At 35.1% G+C, this 22,453-nt stretch overlaps 1 long non-coding RNA gene across 2 annotated transcripts in view; it reads left to right on the top strand.

Annotated features, from left to right (window-relative positions):
- Positions 1 to 22,453, top strand: part of LOC149784536 (uncharacterized) — a 90,221-nt gene that overhangs the window by 47,670 nt on the left and 20,098 nt on the right. The window contains exons 2-3 of one of the 2 annotated variants that reach the window (XR_016413890.1): positions 4,068 to 4,200; positions 17,256 to 17,407. This is a non-coding gene — a long non-coding RNA (uncharacterized LOC149784536). The remainder of the gene's footprint in view (positions 1 to 4,067; positions 4,201 to 17,255; positions 17,408 to 22,453) is intronic. The other variant, XR_016413889.1, reaches the window with a different exon arrangement.

The raw sequence follows: 22,453 nt of genomic DNA on the forward strand, positions 1-22,453 counted from the left end.
CCAGTTATTAGGTAGACATGTGTGACGTTTACTATAGTCCAGTTACACAAGTCTACCTAGTAATGTATTAGGTAGACCTGTGTGACGTTTACTATAGTCCAGTTATTAGGTAGACCTGTGTGACGTTTACTATAGTCCAGTTATTAGGTAGACTTGTGTGACGTTTACTATAGTCCAGTTATTAGGCAGACATGTGTGACGTTTACCATAGTCCAGTTATTAGGTAGACATGTGTGACGTTTACTATAGTCCAGTTACTAGGTAGACTTGTGTGACGTTTACTATAGTCCAGTTACTAGGTAGACTTGTGTGACGTTTATTATAGTCCAGTTATTAGGTAGACATGTGTGACGTTTACTATAGTCCAGTTATTAGGTAGACATGTGTGACGTTTACTATAGTCCAGTTATTAGGTAGACATGTGTGACGTTTACTATAATCCAAATATAAGGTAGACATGTGTGACGTTTGCTATTATCCAGTTATTATGTAGACATGTGTGCATTCTATTATAGTCCAGTTATTAGGTAGACCTGTGTGACTTTTACTATAGTCAATGTATTAGGTAGACCTGTGTGACGTTTACTAAGGTCCATTTATGAGACAAACTTGTGTGACCTTTAATATTGTCCAGTTATTAGTTAGTCCTGTGTGACGTTTGCTATAATCCAGTTATTAGGTGGGCTAGTCCGAGTTTCCTTTGACCCTTGCCACCCTATTTTTTATATTTGGACATTTATGTTAGGGTGTAGGGTCAGAGCGCATTCCCTATCGAAAAGTTGGAATTCGCCGATTCCATTTGGTGTCGGCATGGGGTAGTCGCTTTCTAGCCGGCTCAGCACCCTTGAAAGACTTTTCATCGAGATATACCTGCATGAAATCGATAGGAATATGATTTATTTTCTCGAAAATCGTGAGCATAGCATTCGTCATGTCTTTAATCCGCTGACAGACGAGACGAAAGTACGTCGTTGCTGACCTGAATCCGGCCATTTGCATTCCGAGTCTCATGACTATACGACTTTCGGAACCTACATGTCAATGACATCAGAGGTCATATAGTCACGTGATATCGACAATAAACAAATTTCCCAAGTTGTTGTACATAGAATTTGGACATATTATATAGAAGTCACTTAATGTTTGTAAATGAATATGATTCACACTGAATTCTCAACATATTTATTTTGAGAACACGAACATAAACCTGTCGGTATCGCAGTAGGGTGCAGAAAACCATTTTCAAGAAGTACCGAGCACGTGTCAGCGATTTTTTTTGTCGGTGTCACGTGACTACCACATTGACACGTGCTCTTCATAGTGAATCTGGTTTTCTTCAAATTGCTGAATTGCTGCAACATTAACAGATTTTTGTCGTTGTTTTCCCCATTAATATTTTGAGAATGTTTTTTCATTTTTCTATAAAAATTACATGACTTTTATTTATATGTTCGATTTGTTTTCCTACAGCAACACTAGAAATGGTTTTTTTGTTGATATAACGTGACTTTATGACCTCTGATGTCACTGAGATGTAGGTTGCGAGAGTTGTGTAGTCACGTGACTAGGAATGCAAATAGCCATATCCAGGTCAAATTTTAGCAACGATGTACTTTCGTCTTGTGTTTCAGCAGATTAAAGACACAACGAATGCTACGATCGTAATTTTTGAGAAAATAAATCATATTCCTATCGATTTCATGCAGGTGTATCTCGATGAAAGGTCGTTCAAGTTTGCTGGGCCGGCTAGTAAGCGGCTACCCCATGCCGACAACAAATGGTGTCGACGAATTCCAACTTATCGATAGGGAATGCGCTCTGACCCTACACCCCAGCATAAATGTCCAAATATCACAAATGGGGTGGCAAGGGTCAGAGGAAACTCTGACTATAGGTAGACGTGTGCTTTTTACTATAGTCTAATTATTAGATAGACCTGTTTAACGTTCACTCAAGTCCAGTTATTAGGCAGACTTATGTGGCTTTTACCGTATTCCAATTATTAGGCAGACTTGTGTGACTTTTACCGTATTCCAGTTATTATGTAAACCTGTGTGACATTTACAATAGTCCAGCTGCAAGGTAAACTTGTATCACGTTTTCCACCTGGGATGAGGAAGTTCGCGGGTTCTGGCCAAGTCATATCAAAGAATTTAAAAAATAATAATAATAGCGTCTGCCTCGCATTAAGATGTTAGTGTCAGTACTGGTCGACCTGGTATCTCTGGCGGTCTCTGTGACTGAGAGGGACATGATGTTACATGTATGCGATATGATGCTCCAGCGCGTGACATCACTGTAAACTGCTGAAATGGAAATATTGTAGCGACATGACTAAAATTGTTAAAGCTACGTTAAAATCCAACACACACACACACACAGACACACACAGACACACTGACGCACACACATTGTAGAGTGTAGATACGCTGATTGAAGACCAGTCCGTTCGTAGTAAATTAATGCACAAACATATACATTAATAGCTTCAACTTACTAATATTAAACGTACACGATCCAGTCAAAGAACCATGCAGCTTCTTGAGACCCAAGATTCATTGTGAATATTATTCACAAAATCCCAGTCATACTCATAACACTGATGACGTCATTGCTGGAGAAGCGGTTACTTGCGCGTTGAACGATTTTATTTCCTCAGCATTTATTTAAACAACTCTTTCCATTCCAACAATAAAATAAACACACCGCATAAACATGTTTCATGTAGAACTTGAAATGTGTTAGTGGAATACAGATGTTCCGCCTCAGTGGCTGAAAACGGGCCTGAAGGAAAGACATGACAGACGGACGGACGGACGGAAATGATAACATTGTGCGTCATACCAATGTTGTGGCTGGGCATAACAAAGTACAGTTATATATATATATATATATATATATATATATATATATATATATATATATATATATATATATATATATATGTTGCTGATATAAATGGATAGATATGGCCGATGACTGAGTATACTGGATGATGATTGAGGAAACCATTTTGCATGAGTTTATACAATAGGCACTTAATTTTGTTTGAAGCCTCTTGAAGCTACTTTATATTATAAACTGTATGAAATATTTGATAACTTTCTTATTGTGGCAGACATTTAAGCGTGTTTTAAGAGCACATTCTTCAATACATTGACCATTTGAACAAATACATTTTTTTCCTCTTGTAAATAACGTTCGTACTTCTTTCTTTGAAAGTAAGTATTTATCTACAAGTACCACATTGAAATCCTTTAAACCACTGTTCAAAAAGGTGCCACTTCTCAACCTCGAACTACAATGCAATCTCTACTACCGTATTCCTCCTAGGTTTTCGGTGCTCTGATTGTCGTCTGCCATCATCCCCACCTTGCAGTCATATTCTGCAATCCAATCCGGGTTTTGAGTTCACCCGTACGTACACATATTCAGCAAAATACTGTGAAATGGACCATTGTCTTTCTCGGCATTTTCTCGAGAATTATTTTGGCAACATTCGCAGTTAAACGTGCAAGCGGTCCAGGTCGGCAGACATATTCGACTTCAAAACACATTAATCATATTTTAGTGAGAATTTCTGTAAATATTTTGTTTCTTTAAGCCTTGGGCCCGATTTGGAGGCTCACTTGCCCATTATTGTCGGTTAATCACGTCGAGCCTGTGTTTGGTATTCATGATGGAAATAAAGTGGTCTGCTTATCAAATTAAGGACCCCGTCTCGACTTCTAAATTGAGGTCAGGGAGTACGGTTGAAGACGTAGTGCACAGAGAGAGAGAGAGATGATGATGATAATATTCTTTTATTCCTCCATATTCTGAAGATTTTAAGACAAAAAAGAAATGCATTTAAATACATAGAGAGAGAGAGAGAGAGAACCGATTCGCGGAACATATATATTGTTCTTTAAATCAATGATTTGATAAATACCGTGTCAGCATTACGTTCATCTGCAGTCCGGAAAATTGAATTGCAATTGAAACACAGACTTAATATTGATTGTGACAAGATTAATACCTAAGGAAACATTTATTTTATTATATGACATTATTTCTTCGATTTTCAGTCGAAACCAAAACAATACCCGCCTTATGGATTATACACGAGTTGTAAAGGAGAGTGCCCTAGGAGTAGTGAAGATAATTCAGTCAGAGGAGTCATATGAGATCCGGATGTATCTGTCTGACCAAAGAGAAATGGTATTGAAATTATATTCCTTATGGGGGAAATGTAAGACATCTTTCTTTTTTTTTTGTAAAACAAGCTTGAACAATTTGGAAATTTGAAAGAATCAAAAGTTGTTTATTATTGACTCTAAGAGAATCAAATTGTAAGATATTTGTGATACCAATATATGATATGTCTATGGCAAAAGTCTATCCAACACTAGTTCTTCCAATTATATACTCACTGAAAAAAATAAAAAGTCTGAAAACGGCACGGAGATAGTCAAAGTTTCCATACCTGTCGATACATATACAAGATCTTCCTCAGTGGAACCTAGAACACACACACAGACACGCGTACGCACAAATACAATGACACAAAAGAGTTATGCATATAACTATAAATATTTGCAATCAGGCAAAGCTATCCAAAATAATAAAAAGATGAACACTAAAGAAAAAACAAACAAACAAAATAACACAAAAATGAACTATATGCCTAAATACGTAACTAGTTTATATGTGTATGGTGGAGCGATGCATTGCTTTTCGTTCCTCGTCTTTACATCCCAGATATAATTTAAACTACGTGAACTAACGATAATAAAACGATAATAATAATAATAATAATAATAATAATAATAATAATAATCATAATCATAATGTCGACGATGATGTTAATGTTGATGATAGTGACTATGATGATGATGACGACGACGATGAGGTAACTAGAATAGTAGGAGGCTAATCAAACTGAAGTGTAGGACAATGAGGCTAGGGAGGTTAAACAAAGACTTACTGAACTAGATTTATTCGTTTACGCCAAATTCACCATGTGCTCGCATTCGCAGTATCCAATAACGCTCCATAACGACTTCGTGATGGATATGTGGAAGAGAGCTTGAAAATGGGTACTAACTTACATGTACATAATAGCGTGACTGTGTGGGCATTTGTGGTTATAACGTGTTATGCAGGGACGTCATTTCAAGGGGGTTTTTTTTCGGGGGGGGGACACACCTTGATTATGGGAGGGGGGCAAACTTGATTGTGGGGGGGGGCACAACTTGACGGGCTTGTTAATTTTCATATATAGGCTACATCAATTTTACAGCACATGCAAATTCGGTGCGGGGGGGGGGGATGTACCACGGTTCCCCCTCCCCCCCCTCGCCATGACGTCCCTGGTGTTATGTTGACAATAATCTTAAATTTTGGATGTTTAACTTGCTGTTCATGGTGTTACTGATACTGAGTAATGTGACCAAATGTTCCACACTACTCAATGGAGTACAACGAAAGATATATTTATATAAGAAATCTGTACGCAGGTTCTGGGACATTAAAGTAAGGGTATATTTAGATTCGGATGTCTCACTGTTTAAGAATATAGCTGCATATACAGATATACCATTTATAAGATGATGCTTGCGTGTCTCATTAGAAGAGTAAAGCAAATTATTAGCTTTACAGTGGCTTACTCGTATAAATTGCTCCGAATGACGTCATCAACCGCCATGTTTGTGGTATTCTGGCAGATTTTCCGTTGAGTTTATATGGTGTTAGGAAGTTTAAATAAATTTATTGAATCTCAAGATAATGTTACAAAAATACATACATAAACAGTACGCAAATCAGACTCTCTGTTAGTATCTATATTTGTAATCTATAAGTGTATACTGCTTCAGTCTGCGTTGTTCAAAATAGTCAGTTTTGGTGGTCCTATATAGCAGAAACTGCCAAGTTGCCCATCGTCCAGGTAAAATGGACATAATATCGTCTGCTAGTGACCTTATCGAGAAGCATCTATATTAACGTTACTCTGACATACTGGGATGTTCACAGTGGCGCATTCGTATATAGACTTCACAGTGGCATACTCGTCGTATGTCAAATTCACAGTGGCGTATTCGTATATTGACTTCACAGTGCCATGCTGGTGCATTAACTTTACAGTGGCGTACTCGAATATTAACTTTACAACGGCGTGCCCGTATGTTAACTTTATTGTGGCGTACTAGTATGTTAACTTTGCTGTGGTTTATTTTTATATTAATTTTACAGTGGCGTATTTTATATTGACTTCACAGGGGTGTATTCGTATATTGACTTCACAGTGGCGTGCCCGTATAGTCTTGACAGTGGCATATTCGTATATCAAATTTACAGTATCCTTCTCGTGTATTGACTTCTCCGTGGCATATTCGTATATTCATTTTACAACGGCGTACTTGTATGTTAACATTAATGTGGGGTACTTATTTATTAACTTTACAGTGGTGTACTCGTACATTAACTTTATAGTGATGTACTCGCATATCAATTTTACAGCGGCGTGCTCGTATATTAACCTTACAATGGCGTTGAGGTATATTAACTTTTACAGCGCCGTACCCGTATATTAACTTTAAAACGGCGTACTCGTATGTTAACTGTACAGTGGCGTACTCGTATAGTAACTTTTACTACAGCGTACTCGTATGTTTACTGTACAGTGGCGTACTCGTATATTAAATTTACTCGTATATTAACTTTACAACGTCGTACTCGCATGCTAACATTACTGTAGCGTACTCGTATGCTGACTTTACTGTGAGAGAAATTGAGCTCTATACTTCAGTTAGGACAGAATATGTCAGTTGGAATAGAATACGTGCCACGACGACATTTGCCTTCCCAAAACTAACTGTGGCTTCATAGTAATTCAGTCCCCAATACCATCGCCTTATTTAGCGACGGCTTCTTTTCGTGAACCATATTTTCCCATCACGTCTTTTATTCAGTCTATGAAATGTTGTAACTTACATTCTTCCAGGCTTTGTTTCTAAGCAATAAAGTTGCGCACCCTACCACATCCCATTTGTTTTATGCAATTGCGAACAAAATTTATTATTAAGGGAAGAAAAATCACAACACTAAATTCAGCAAATCCAAGTAGTCTAAACTAATTTTGAGTTATGCTGTAAGATTCAATGCGCGTTGGAGTTAATTTTCAGTAGTAGTAAAGAATGGTTTACATTTTAAAAACCCAAGAAAGTCTTCAAGTTTTGTTGTTCTGATATGTATAACTTATTTAATTCTTTTTAATGATAAAGATTCCAGTTGTTGGAATTTACTAATACGTCTTTAACTTAGAAAATGAAGTTAAAGAAATTTCAGTTTGAGTGTAGGAAGTACGTTTATTTTCTTTTAAGTGCTGGAGGTTAAGTCAAGCTGCATTCACCTAGAGACCTGATACAAATTATTTCAGTAGCTTCTATTCACAAATGTTTAACATTTTTTACGCATTATGTCCTTTCAAAATAATTTTAATTTATTTATGTATTTTTAAATCAAAGTAGAGAGTAATTTTATAAATTATATTAATAGCTGCCCCCCTCTCCAAAAGAGTGTGTATGTGTGTGTGTGTGATTTGGATTTTTAACATAGCTTTAACAAGGTTTCAGTCATATTGCTATGATGTCTGCAGTATGGCAGTTTATAGTGATATCTAGCAGTGGGGCATCATACCGCAGACACGTAGCACGATGTCCCACCCAGTGACATTATCCTGACACCAGGCCGACCAGTCCTAACACTAACCTCTTAATGCTGAGCGCCTAGGGAGGCAGCTGTTCGTACCATTTTTGTAAGTCTTTGGTATGACTCGGCCGGGCATCGAACCCACGACTTCCCGCATCCGAGGCGGACGCTCTAACCACTAGGCCACCGGAGCGGCCCCCCCCCGCTCCAAAAGAAAAAAGATCAATCCAATTAGACTGCCAATGATTTAAATGCACTCGTGTGTAGGCGTTTTGTATCAGGTGCGCCATTACTGATGGCAAACAAATAGGGAATATTGAATTGGGATATGTCATGGTTATTTGCTACTAATTAGCATTGCAAATTTATAGATATTTCGTAAATGCCATAAGATAATGTAGATGTTAGTATTCGGCACTGTTTGCGCATCAGCAAGGGACATAAAATAGCTTGTCAGCCTCCTGGACTGTAAAAGTGTCAGAAGTGTAACACATCCTGTATTGATCAAGCAACCCCAAGAGGCATCTCCTGTCCAGGATGCCACAGTCAGAGTACAAACTGGCCTGATCTCACATAAACCAAATCAGTTAGTGAAGTCATAGTCATCTTCAAACTCAGAAGGACGAACATCTATCCATCTGACTATCTATGTATGTATCTATCTATCTGTCCATGTGTCTGTCTGTCTGTCTGTCCGTCCGTCCGTCTGTCTGTCTATCTATCTTTGAGTCTATCTACATACCTACCTACTCCCCATATATATATATATATATATATATATATATATATATATATATATATATATATATATATATATATATATATATATATATATATATATACGCACGCACACACATACACCCATCTACCTATCTATCTATATATTAAAATAAACATGGCTAGAAAGCAGTGTCTGTAGCAACCAATATACGATATTTAAGAAACAGTAAATGATTAGCGAAAGACATGATAAATAATTGCAAAAAGATGAGAATATTTATTGCGTGAAACCGCCCAGTTTGACTGCTGATATGATGACTCTACTGCAAGGAAAGAAGATATTATACAAAAAATGAAAACGTGTGCTCACATACCCACATATTGTTGCGTAATACTTAGATACTCACAATTGATGCATTAAACTAACATGCCAATAGTTTGCTGTATAATGCTCACATACTCACAGATTGCTTTATAAAACTCACATACACAGATAAATGTATTATACTCACTAAAAGATTTTTATGTAATTCATTCGCACAGACTGCTTTATAATAATCACATTCTCACAGACTGATGTAAATTAATCACATTCTCACAGACTGATGTAAATTAATCACATTCTCACAGACTGATGTAAATTAATCACATTCTCACAGACTGATGTATAATAACCACATTCTCACAGACTGATGTATAATAACCACATTATCACAGACTGATGTATAATAATCACATTCTCACAGACTGATGTATAATAATCACATTCTCACAGACTGATGTATAATAATCACATTCTCACAGACTGATGTAAATTAATCACATTCTCACAGACTGATGTATAATAATCGCATTCTCACAGACTGATGTATAATAATCACATCCTCACAGACTGATGTATAATAATCACATTCTCACAGGCTGATGTATAATAATCACATTCTCACAGACTGATGTATAATAATCACATTCTCACAGACTGATGTATAATAATCACATTCTCACAAACTGATGTAAATTAATCACATTCTCACAGACTGATGTATAATAATCGCATTCTCACAGACTGATGTATAATAATCACATCCTCACAGACTGATGTATAATAATCACATTCTCACAGACTGATGTATAATAATCGCATTCTCACAGACTGATGTATAATAATCACATTCTCACAGACTGATGTATAATAATCACATTCTCACAGACTGATGTATAATAATCACATTCTCACAAACTGATGTAAATTAATCACATTCTCACAGACTGATGTATAATAATCGCATTCTCACAGACTGATGTATAATAATCGCATTCTCACAGATTGATGTATAATAATCACATTCTAACAGACTGATGTAAAATAATCACATTCTCACAGACTGATGTAAATTAATCACATTCTCACAGACTGATGTATAATAATCACATTCTCACAGACTGATGTAAATTAATCACATTCTCACAGACTGATGTATAATAATCACATTCTCACAGACTGATGTAAATTAATCACATTCTCACAGACTGATGTATAATAATCACATTCTCACAGACTGATGTATAATAATCACATTCTCACAGACTGATGTATAATAATCACATTCTCACAGACTGATTTAAATTAATCACATTCTCACAGACTGATGTATGATAATCACATCCTCACAGACTGATGTATAATAATCACATCCTCACAGACTGATGTATAATAATCACATTCTCACAGACTGATTTAAATTAATCACATTCTCACAGACTGATGTATAATAATCACATTATCACAGACTGATGTATAATAATCACATCCTCACAGACTGATGTATAATAATCACATTCTCACAGACTGATGTATAATAATCACATCCTCACAGACTGATGCAAATTGATCACATTCTCACAGACTGATGTATAATAATCACATTCTCACAGACTGATGTATAATAATCACATTTTCACAGACTGATGTATAATAATCACATTCTCACAGACTGATGTATAATAATCGCATTCTCACAGACTGATGTATAATAATCGCATTCTCACAGACTGATGTATAATAATCGCATTCTCACAGACTGATGTATAATAATCACATTCTCACAGACTGATGTAAATTAATCACATTCTCACAGACTGATGTATAATAATCACATTCTCACAGACTGATGTATAATAATCACATTCTCACAGACTGATGTATAATAATCACATTCTCACAGACTGATGTATAATAATCACATTCTCACAGACTGATGTATAATAATCGCATTCTCACAGACTGATGTAAATTAATCACATTCTCACAGACTGATGTATAATAATCACATTCTCACAGACTGATGTATAATAATCACATTTTCACAGACTGATGTATAATAATCACATTCTCACAGACTGATGTAAATTAATCACATTCTCACAGACTGATGTATAATAATCACATTCTCACAGACTGATGTAAATTAATCACATTCTCACAGACTGATGTATAATAATCGCATTCTCACAGACTGATGTATAATAATCACATTCTCACAGACTGATGTAAATTAATCACATTCTCACAGACTGATGTATAATAATCACATTCTCACAGACTGATGTATAATAATCACATTCTCACAGACTGATGTAAATTAATCACATTCTCACAGACTGATGTAAATTAATCACATTCTCACAGACTGATGTATAATAATCGCATTCTCACAGACTGATGTATAATAATCACATTCTCACAGACTGATGTAAATTAATCACATTCTCACAGACTGATGTATAATAATCGCATTCTCACAGACTGATATATAATAATCGCATTCTCACAGACTGATGTATAATAATCACATTCTCACAGACTGATGTAAATTAATCACATTCTCACAGACTGATGTATAATAATCGCATTTTCACAGACTGATGTATAATAATCACATCCTCACAGACTGATGTATAATAATCACATTCTCACAGACTGATTTAAATTAATCACATTCTCACAGACTGATGTATAATAATCACATTATCACAGACTGATGTATAATAATCACATTCTAACAGACTGATGTATAATAATCACATCCTCACAGACTGATGTATAATAATCACATTCTCACAGACCGATGTATAATAATCACATCCTCACAGACTGATGTAAATTAATCACATTCTCACAGACTGATGTATAATAATCACATCCTCACAGACTGATGTAAATTAATCACATTCTCACAGACTGATGTATAATAATCGCATTCTCACAGACTGATGTATAATAATCGCATTCTCACAGACTGATGTATAATAATCGCATTCTCACAGACTGATGTAAATTAATCACATTCTCACAGACTGATGTATAATAATCACATTCTCACAAACTGATGTAAATTAATCACATTCTCACAGACTGATGTATAATAATCGCATTCTCACAGACTGATGTATATTAATCACATTCTCACAGGCTGACGTATAATAATCACATTCTCACAGACTGATGTATAATAATCGCATTCTCACAGACTGATGTAAATTAATCACATTCTCACAGACTGATGTATAATAATCACATTCTCACAGACTGATGTATAATAATCACATTCTCACAGACTGATGTATAATAATCGCATTCTCACAGACTGATGTAAATTAATCACATTCTCACAGACTGATGTATAATAATCACATTCTCACAAACTGATGTAAATTAATCACATTCTCACAGACTGATGTATAATAAGCGCATTCTCACAGACTGATGTATATTAATCACATTCTCACAGGCTGACGTATAATAATCACATTCTCACAGACTGATGTATAATAATCACATCCTCACAGACTGATTTAAATTAATCACATTCTCACAGACTGATGTATAATAATCACATCCTCACAGACTGATGTATGATAATCACATCCTCACAGACTGATTTAAATTAATCGCATTCTCACAGACTGATGTAAATTAATCACATTCTCACAGACTGATGTATAATAATCACATTCTCACAAACTGATGTAAATTAATCACATTCTCACAGACTGATGTATAATAATCGCATTCTCACAGACTGATGTATATTAATCACATTCTCACAGGCTGACGTATAATAATCACATTCTCACAGACTGATGTATAATAATCACATCCTCACAGACTGATTTAAATTAATCACATCCTCACAGACTGATGTATAATAATCACATTCTCACAGACTGATGTATAATAATCACATCCTCACAGACTGATTTAAATTAATCACATTCTCACAGACTGATGTATAATAATCACATTCTCACAGACTGATGTATAATAATCACATCCTCACAGACTGATGTATAATAATCACATCCTCACAGACTGATGCATAATGATCACATCCTCACAGACTGATTTAAATTAATCGCATTCTCACAGACTGATGTAAATTAATCACATTCTCACAGACTGATGTATAATAATCACATTCTCACAAACTGATGTAAATTAATCACATTCTCACAGACTGATGTATAATAATCGCATTCTCACAGACTGATGTATAATAATCACATTCTCACAGACTGACGTATAATAATCACATTCTCACAGACTGATGTATAATAATCACATTCTCACAAACTGATGTAAATTAATCACATTCTCACAGACTGATGTATAATAATCGCATTCTCACAGACTGATGTATAATAATCACATTCTCACAGACTGATGTATATTAATCACATTCTCACAGGCTGACGTATAATAATCACATTCTCACAGACTGATGTATAATAATCACATCCTCACAGACTGATTTAAATTAATCACATTCTCACAGACTGATGTATAATAATCACATTCTCACAGACTGATGTATAATAATCACATCCTCACAGACTGATGTATAATAATCACATCCTCACAGACTGATTTAAATTAATCACATTCTCACAGACTGATGTATAATAATCACATCCTCACAGACTGATGTATAATAACCACATTATCACAGACTGATGTATAATAATCACATTCTAACAGACTGATGTATAATAATCACATTCTCACAGACTGATGTATAATAATCACATTCTCACAGACTGATGTATAATAATCACATTCTCACAGACTGACGTATAATAATCACATTCTCACAGACTGATGTATAATAATCACATTCTCACAAACTGATGTAAATTAATCACATTCTCACAGACTGATGTATAATAATCGCATTCTCACAGACTGATGTATAATAATCACATTCTCACAGACTGATGTATATTAATCACATTCTCACAGGCTGACGTATAATAATCACATTCTCACAGACTGATGTATAATAATCACATCCTCACAGACTGATTTAAATTAATCACATTCTCACAGACTGATGTATAATAATCACATTCTCACAGACTGATGTATAATAATCACATCCTCACAGACTGATGTATAATAATCACATCCTCACAGACTGATTTAAATTAATCACATTCTCACAGACTGATGTATAATAATCACATCCTCACAGACTGATGTATAATAACCACATTATCACAGACTGATGTATAATAATCACATTCTAACAGACTGATGTATAATAATCACATTCTAACAGACTGATGTATAATAATCACATTCTAACAGACTGATGTATAATAATCACATTCTAACAGACTGATGTATAATAATCACATTCTTACCGATTGCTGTATAATGCTCACGTACACATCGATTGCTGTATAATGCTCACGCACACATCGATTGCTGTATTATATTCACATGCTCACTAATTACTGTATCATGATACATATATATGTTTAAAGGTTTGGAAATAGTTAGATTTTTAGGTAAGAGAGATAACAAAGTTGCACTGTTTGTAATGATTTATTTATACTAACATATATATGTACACATCACAGATTGCTCTATAAATAAATAAAGAAATAAATAAATAAATATTAAGCATTAATGTATGCCTTACTGCGAGCATAACTGGTTGATCAAGACAAGTTTAAGAATACTCCATTGTTAGGATTATCAGAGACTTTGCAAGAGAGCGTTCAAAGTCGTGTCAGCCATGGATAAAGTTTTGAAATTTGACATAAACGTATTTCTCTTCCAAAACGAACTCTTTAATACTGGAATCGGAACATTACCAAGTGACCTTTGATATTACTTTATGCCCAACCATTCAAGATGCCAAAAGTGACAGAAAACGCCCGAAGAAATAAACCATGTGGCACTCAAGATGGCGGCTTGGATAACAGGGCTCCCTCACCAAAATAGCATAGATGAACATGTATTTGATTGCATACGGTTGATTTGTTTTAGACAGCGTACCGATGGCAGAGTGTTTAATTTGCGAGAAATAACAGCAATGTTTGCCAAACAATCCAGCGCATGGATTGTTTCATTGCTTGATTACTGCGATACTGTGATTGTAAATAGCGTTAATTCTTATTTATTCTTTTATTTGAATTGCTTTCCAGATTAAGATAGTCAGTATTTAAAGAAGAAGCTGTCTAAATTAAAATCTGCCGTTTACACTTAAGGCTGTATTGAAGAAACTAATTAATGCTTTTCCATGCCTGATTCGTGTCTATAAGACATTAACCACTGGTTCGCATAATTATCGTCTATTTAAATACTCCGGAGCGGAATGGAGCTGGAAACTTCGTTGAAATAGAAAACAATCAATTATATTCACCACCACAGCAGTGTTTGTCTGTCAGTCTGTCTGTCACTCTTACTTCAAGCTATATAATGGATAGTTATCGTAAGAAAACAAATCAAAACTTATCACATTATTACTATGTTACTTAGAATAATATACTCATATTATAATTGTTATATATGCACTACACGCAATAACATATAATAATGCAACAACAGACGTTATAACTTCATGGATAGGACAGCGTAATGACCGAGGCATCCGAATATATTTTAAAGCCATTACACAGTACTATTCTTCAGTTTTGGTCAAATAAATTCAGTGTTTCTCATGCGATAACTATCTTACAATAGAGCTCATTTCAAACGAAGTTTATGACATAAGTCTAGTACATTTAATAGTTTGCTCGCCAAGTGTCACAATTATTTGACTTGCCTTCTAAATTTCGTTCGAAATGAACACTCCTACAATATCCTCTATTTATTATAAGAGAACTGTGAAGAATTTGATTCAAGTCATTTGACATTCAAAAGTTATCTTTTTGAAATTCAGATTTGTAAAAAGGTATTTCTAACTGCTTCGTTGTTAAAACTTATTTGGCATAAAGAACGACAAACACGTTGCACATTTCAATTTTCCTCGCAATAGTTCTACTTTCCATTTTTATTACAAAATCGCATTAACACAGGTTTTTGTTTTATACAGTCGGTAGTAGAACTGATGTACTCGAGATGCAACTATGTTGTATTCTTTTCCTCCAATCAAGAAACATTGAATCTCTCTGTACATTCAACTTTAAGTGTCTCCCTCGATCGCAAGCGTTTAAACATTTTCCGGATCATAGAAAAGGATACAAACACCATCAAGATAGTGTGACCTGCAATATTTATAGCTGGACACTTCATAAATGTGAGAGCTGGCATAGTAAAAATTTTCTATTTTCAGTTTATCTGTACCCAAATGGGACGCAAAAGCACCCCCAGCCCCCGCCCGATTGAAGATTTTAGGATACAAGTTTGGGGTACCAACAATACATAGAGCTAGACGATGTTGAGTCCTTAACTTTTAAATTAGTCTATCCTTTATCTGAGTATGTGCGCATGACATTGTGTGTGTGTGTGTGTGTGTGTGTGTGTGTGTGTGTGATTTTGGATTTTTAACGTAGCTTTAACAGTGTTTCAGTCATATCGCTACGATGTCTGAATGTGGCAGTTTATAATGTCTAGCACTTGGGCATCATGCCGCAGACATGTAGCATGATGTCCCACCCAGTGACATTATCCTGACACCAGGCCGACCAGTCGTAACACTAACCTCTTAATGTAATGCTGAGTGCCTAGCGAGGCAGCTGTTAATACTATTTTTGTAAGTCTTTGGCATGACTCGGCTGGGGTTCGAACCCACGACCTCACACTTCCGAGGCGGACGCTCTTACCACTAGACCACCGGAGCGCTCCGCTTGACATTGTGGGTTTGGGTTTATATATATATATATATATATATATATATATATATATATATATATATATATATATATATATATATATATATATATATATATATATATATATATATATATATATATATATATATATAAATTAAGTATTCCTAGCAACAAGCTACTGATCAAAAAAGGGTCTACTTGCTACTTGTCAGGCTGCCCACAATAAATAATATATTTTTCTTTTCCTTTTCCAAAGTTCTGCATCTAAGTTACATTGGCAGATGAGGATAATGGTGGGATTCTATCAGTCGGTGACCGGTGGGAATAGTGTTGGGTTTCAATCAATCTGTGACCGGACGGGGATAGTGTGTGATTCAATTAGTCTTTTACTTATGTTTTCAAGACTCTTTAGTTGTGCCGCACTGTACACATTTTTCCCCCAAAATGGCACTATGTTTGTGTATGGAAAATTGGAGGTCACTTAAGGTAAGGATTTTGTCGTCCCCCAAAACATTAGTCCTGAGATAATGACCGACCAATTTCACCCTCGATCGGTATTATTTATTTTACACACAAAGAACAGAAACGAGAAAGCGCATACGGGGGTAATGCAAATACAGACGTTGTGTACAGCCTGGCTGATTACAGACAGGCCCCTTTTCTTGCCAGAATCCGTCTTAATCTCCACAAAGTATTGAATTTATTACGTGTAAACTCTTTTCCAGATGTTGGAAGTAATAAATCGGTGATTACTGGCTATATCCGACATTCTGTCACAAGGGCTGATTCGTACCGGATTCCCACTAATTTCTTTGACCACGACGAGGCATTAGATTCGTGCTTTCGGAAGGGACATTTATCAGGAATCGGCAACATCGTGAGTATTAAACTGGTTTGATTTGAAGAATTTCAGGTCACGCCCAGACCTCAGATTAAGTAATAGGGGATAAGTAGGTGGAATTTATAGATTTTTGCCCAACATGCTTTTGCATGCAGGTATAAGCAGACGATAACCAAGTGCTTTGTCCATGTTTTTACATATTCCTAAAGTGCGAATCAATAGATAACAAAGATAGAATTAGCACCCATGATAAACTTCAAACTCACATATGCAAAGCAATTGTCAATAATTTTGAGAAAGAAAATATGTCTGTTACGAAATGAGGCTAACAGAAATCAATATGTTCATGAAACGGTATGACATTGCATAAAACAAATATCTTTTCAAACCACTGAAAGAATAGCTCCATTGAAATCGATTTTATTTTGCTTTATAAACTGATTTTTCTCGTCTTATTTATATCCTATGTCGATTTAAGTCCATATTTCTTTCTGCCTTTAAACTGGTATTACCAATCGTGCTGAAAATACGTTGCCTATGAATACGGTAACAAGAAACAGACAAGTTCACCAAGCAAGAACATACACTATTGAAAAAGTTAATGTCCATTCTGATAATTTATTGTCGTCTCATTTAGAATTTTAATAGATTCAAACGATAACAGAACGATATATATATATATATATATAAACATAGTTATGTTACAAATATTTAAGTTTAATTGTAAAGTATTAAAGAGAGAAACACAGAGACAGACCGACAGACAGACAAAACATACGGACGGACGGACAAAGATATACAGAAAGAAAGAGTGAAAACCTCGTATGTTAGTTTCACTTCGTAAAGCATTTTATTAGCTTCTTCGGCTTCTTGACATTTACGGAAAACAAAATGGCTAGTTTACTTTTAAAAAGATGTTAATATGTTCCTCATTTGTTGATATCATTATGAAGACATGACAACAAATTGTTGTATCTGTGTTGTCTTACTTATATGTTTTCACTATATAGGACAGCGCGCGCGCATGTGTGTGATTTGGATTTTTAACATAGCTTTAAACAATTTTCAGTCATATCGCTACGAAATCTGCAGCATGGCAGTTTATAGTGATGTATAGCACTAGGACATCATGCCGCAGACACGTAACATGATGTCACTCCCAGTCGCATAATTCCCCCTTACTCCTTGCCCCAACAAGTCAATCAAACGACTAGTGTTCTGGACCTTCAAATCAGTCATGGTGGCTCCGGGTGGCCGAGTGGTCTATAGCGCTCATCTTTACCGATAACTGACATCTCACCTCTGTCCGCATGGGTTCGAGTCTCGAGCTCGGCTCACGTATGCATATGACAAAGTTTGCAGTAGCCTCCCGCGCGTTGTAGTTCTTCCCGGGGTTTTCAATCCACCAATTAAACAGGCGCTATGTATAGCCTGTCATGTGCTGAAAAAGTGCGTTAAAACCCACAACAGCAAAAATAAACATGCAACGACGCCGACCTTCTACTATCACTGAAATATACACATATCTTTCAATGTGCCTTGTTTAATTGATGTAGTGGGCTGAAAAGTGAATGTTAAGTCTAGACAAGAGATATATTAATGGATTTGAAAGTGCTAATTAGTATCTTTAAATATAAAAGAGTTATTTTATGGTAAAGCTTTAATCACTAATATTTGAAGTTAATATGTTTAGTGAGACAATACATACAAATTATACAGCCAACCCAGCGAAGTTCATTATTTACGGTGATGGTAGCATTGTATTTAAAGAAAGAAATAACTTAATAAAGAAAAAAAAAATTAATCCTATAGTTTTAAGGTCCGGAAACTGGCGAGTCAAGTAAATACTTTCTCAGTAAAGAGAAAAATATACAAATTGAATATAATATGAATTAAGTTACAATATCTTGGAACATGTTGAACAAACATATTTCTAGAATCCCGAAACTTTCTGATGTTGGGAGAATTTTCACTTTTGGGTCAAATAAGTACTTATGTAATAAAATCAGTATATGGATTCAGTGGACTGGTTTTCATTCTCTTTCACAAAAGGCTATCTGAGCAGTTCGTTTTATGCCAATTTGATATCTGTATTACTTCTCTTTGCATTATTACATGCATGTAGCGTTTGATTGCCAGTAAGACTCGCACACTGAAATATTATAGAAACACTGTATGTATTCGTCGTCCCCGTCATAGGAGCTATTTTGATACATCAAAACATGTTTTCCTAAACGTCTTTACGAGGGTAAAACACCAAGCATAAAAAAGAAACAAAGAATGGGAAATAGCGGTGAAAAATAGGTAGAAAAAAGCGAATTTTTCGCCTAATGCCACTCTTCGTTTTGCCAATATTTCATGTCGAATATCAGTTAACAATCTTGATCATTGAGTGATAACGTTTTATGCATGCATTGCTGAAAACATTGAGACATGAAATAACCTTGAAACTTGAGAAAAAAATATGCATTTACTTCTTATCAATATATAGCTCTTTTTTTCTATCTTCAATATGGGAAATATTTTCCTCCTATGACGCTTGCATACATTTTAGAACAATTCTATTTTTTTTCTTCTCCCCCAGTTATTCCTTAGCTGTAATAAGACTCTTTGTTGAAAGAACCAGTCTGTATGATGAAGAGACGATACTGAGAAGTAAAAAATGATCCACATACAAGGACTTAATACATTTATAATCTCCTGGCAGGCAAAATATTGAGCTAAATATTAAGCAGATACGCAGTAGATGAGTCTAATTAGAGTGGTTGTCAAATTTGCTGGCGAAATACATGTATTTACATTGGGGATCCCAACATTTATATGTTGTTTTGTTGTGTAACTTTGTTGGGGGTGGGGGTGGTGTGTGTGCTGTTATCTTGTAGCTCTGGCTGCCTATATGCCTTTTTTGTCTTCTTCTCAACCCACTGAGCACCTTGGTTGAAATTGCTATAAAAATGGTTTGATGATTACGGAAAAAATGGATGGTACGTCGAATGATCGTATGTGGAAAGGCATAACTTCTCAAGTTTCTCTCTATTACGATTTTTTAGTTAATTATAAATTACTACTGGTTTCCTTCTCATTACCACAAGGCTCTCAGAATCTCGGTGAATATCTGAGTAGTAGATGTTACACAACGCAGTCAATAATCTAATCCCCGTCAGATATATCTACACACACACATATATATATATATATATATATATATATATATATATATATATATATATATATATATATATATATATATATATATATATATATATATATATATATATATATATATATATATATATATAAAGTTCAAAGTAAATATGAAAGTACAAATGTATTGTAAAAGAGAAAAGAGCATAAGCCATTTTTAGATGTTGATTTGCAGTTCTGAAATCTCTGAAATCTTATGCCAAGTTCATTCCGCTTCTGATTTACGTCGGCGTAAACTGTAGTTGTAGACTATCGTCTTCTAAGCCAGATGCACGGAGCATGTTTGAATGAGTGACAAGAACCATTCCTGGACAACACAAAAGCATCTATTAGTTGCGGTACCTAATGAAGATAGCAAGTTTCCTGAGCCTTTTTGATTAATTTATCGTCAGGCAGCCTGGTAATTAGCAAAGAAGTGTTATTTACTATCCCTATTGTTGAAGATACAATCTATACATACACCGGACCATGTTATTACTTTGTTCAACGACAAACTTTAGTGGATCTGTTTTAAGAAAGATGGTTGTCTATTAGATCGATAATAACTACTAGAGCTCGACTTAAATAAATTCGTGTGATAAGCATTTCAATAATAATAAAAACAGATTCTAATTTCATCAAAGGCAGTTCTGAAACAACATCAGATAGAAGTGAATGATCTGGAGGTGACCAGAAAAATGGGTAGCAAGAACGGTCGCAGAAACTGGCCATACAAAAATGATTTTAAAAAGTGAAAAAAAACCCCAACGTTTTATTATCAATACAATGTAGAAATTTGTTTATAATTTTAAAAGTAAGAACAGAAACAAAGATAACACAGTGAATGACCGAGCACTGATTAAACAAAGTTGAAACCTGACTGCTGACCAAATACCTATCTTTGGACAATAACATCTGTGGCGGTGTTCACCTGAGGAGTGACCATTTACTTCGTACTAAATTATTAAATTTGTTATGCTGGCGTATGCGTTAGAAAAAAGAAAACAAAAAGGATTAAGGACTTTAGATAAAATAAGACAATTTATTTAGTTTTCATCCTCGTTCCAACTATGCTGTGATATAAACCATAAGTTTCCGGTGAATGGGTTAATTTTGGTTATGCGTGTAAATTTATGTGCCATTTTAGTAGAAGAAAGCGTAAATTTAAACATTTGATTTTGTGATTGTTTGAAAATTATATAAAATCTTCTTGAATTGGGGTAAAATTAGTAGGGATTTTAATACGTCGCACCATTTTTTTCTGGAAAACCCAAACTATGATCTGAGAATAGACCAAGATTAATCCACACAGCTTAATGCATCTTTCACTGGCTTCCTATCCCGTTTTTTCCACACCTTGTGGTGTAGTTTTGGACACCAAGATTGACTGTATGTCGAAATAGGATATTTTGCTAAGATGAATAAGTTTCTGATAGACCATAGCAAGTTACAATTTCAAGAAGCATTGCTCTTTCTCCAGTTATCTTTTATTGCATGGCAAAACGTAGACATTTTCGCAAGCTTTTCTCCCGCGTTCTTGATGGAAATGTCATATTTTATGTCGAAGTGTAAGAATGAACGTGTCCAATACAGATGTTAATTAGAAGATCCATGTGCGAAGTGAATATTCGGAATTCTCGCTTATATTGGAATCGCACGCCCGATAATCATGTTGACGCTAGGATCCTGTTTACGGTATGGTACTGTACTTGAGGAAATTATAATAAAGACAACAACAACAAAAATACCCATCAGTCGTCAAGCTATGTTTTCTGAAGTTTAATGCTTGGCGTTGTTTTAGTGTTTTCGTTGATCGACAAGGACATAAGAATAAGTTGTAGACCGCTCCTCGCTTTTCCCTTCTGGCATTTATGTGTTAAACTAATAAATACAAGACAG

This window comes from Sinohyriopsis cumingii, chromosome 14 (assembly GCF_028554795.1).
Source record: "Sinohyriopsis cumingii isolate HCF-2022 chromosome 14, ASM2855479v2, whole genome shotgun sequence".
In the NCBI taxonomy this organism is placed as follows: Eukaryota; Metazoa; Mollusca; class Bivalvia; order Unionida; family Unionidae; genus Sinohyriopsis; species Sinohyriopsis cumingii.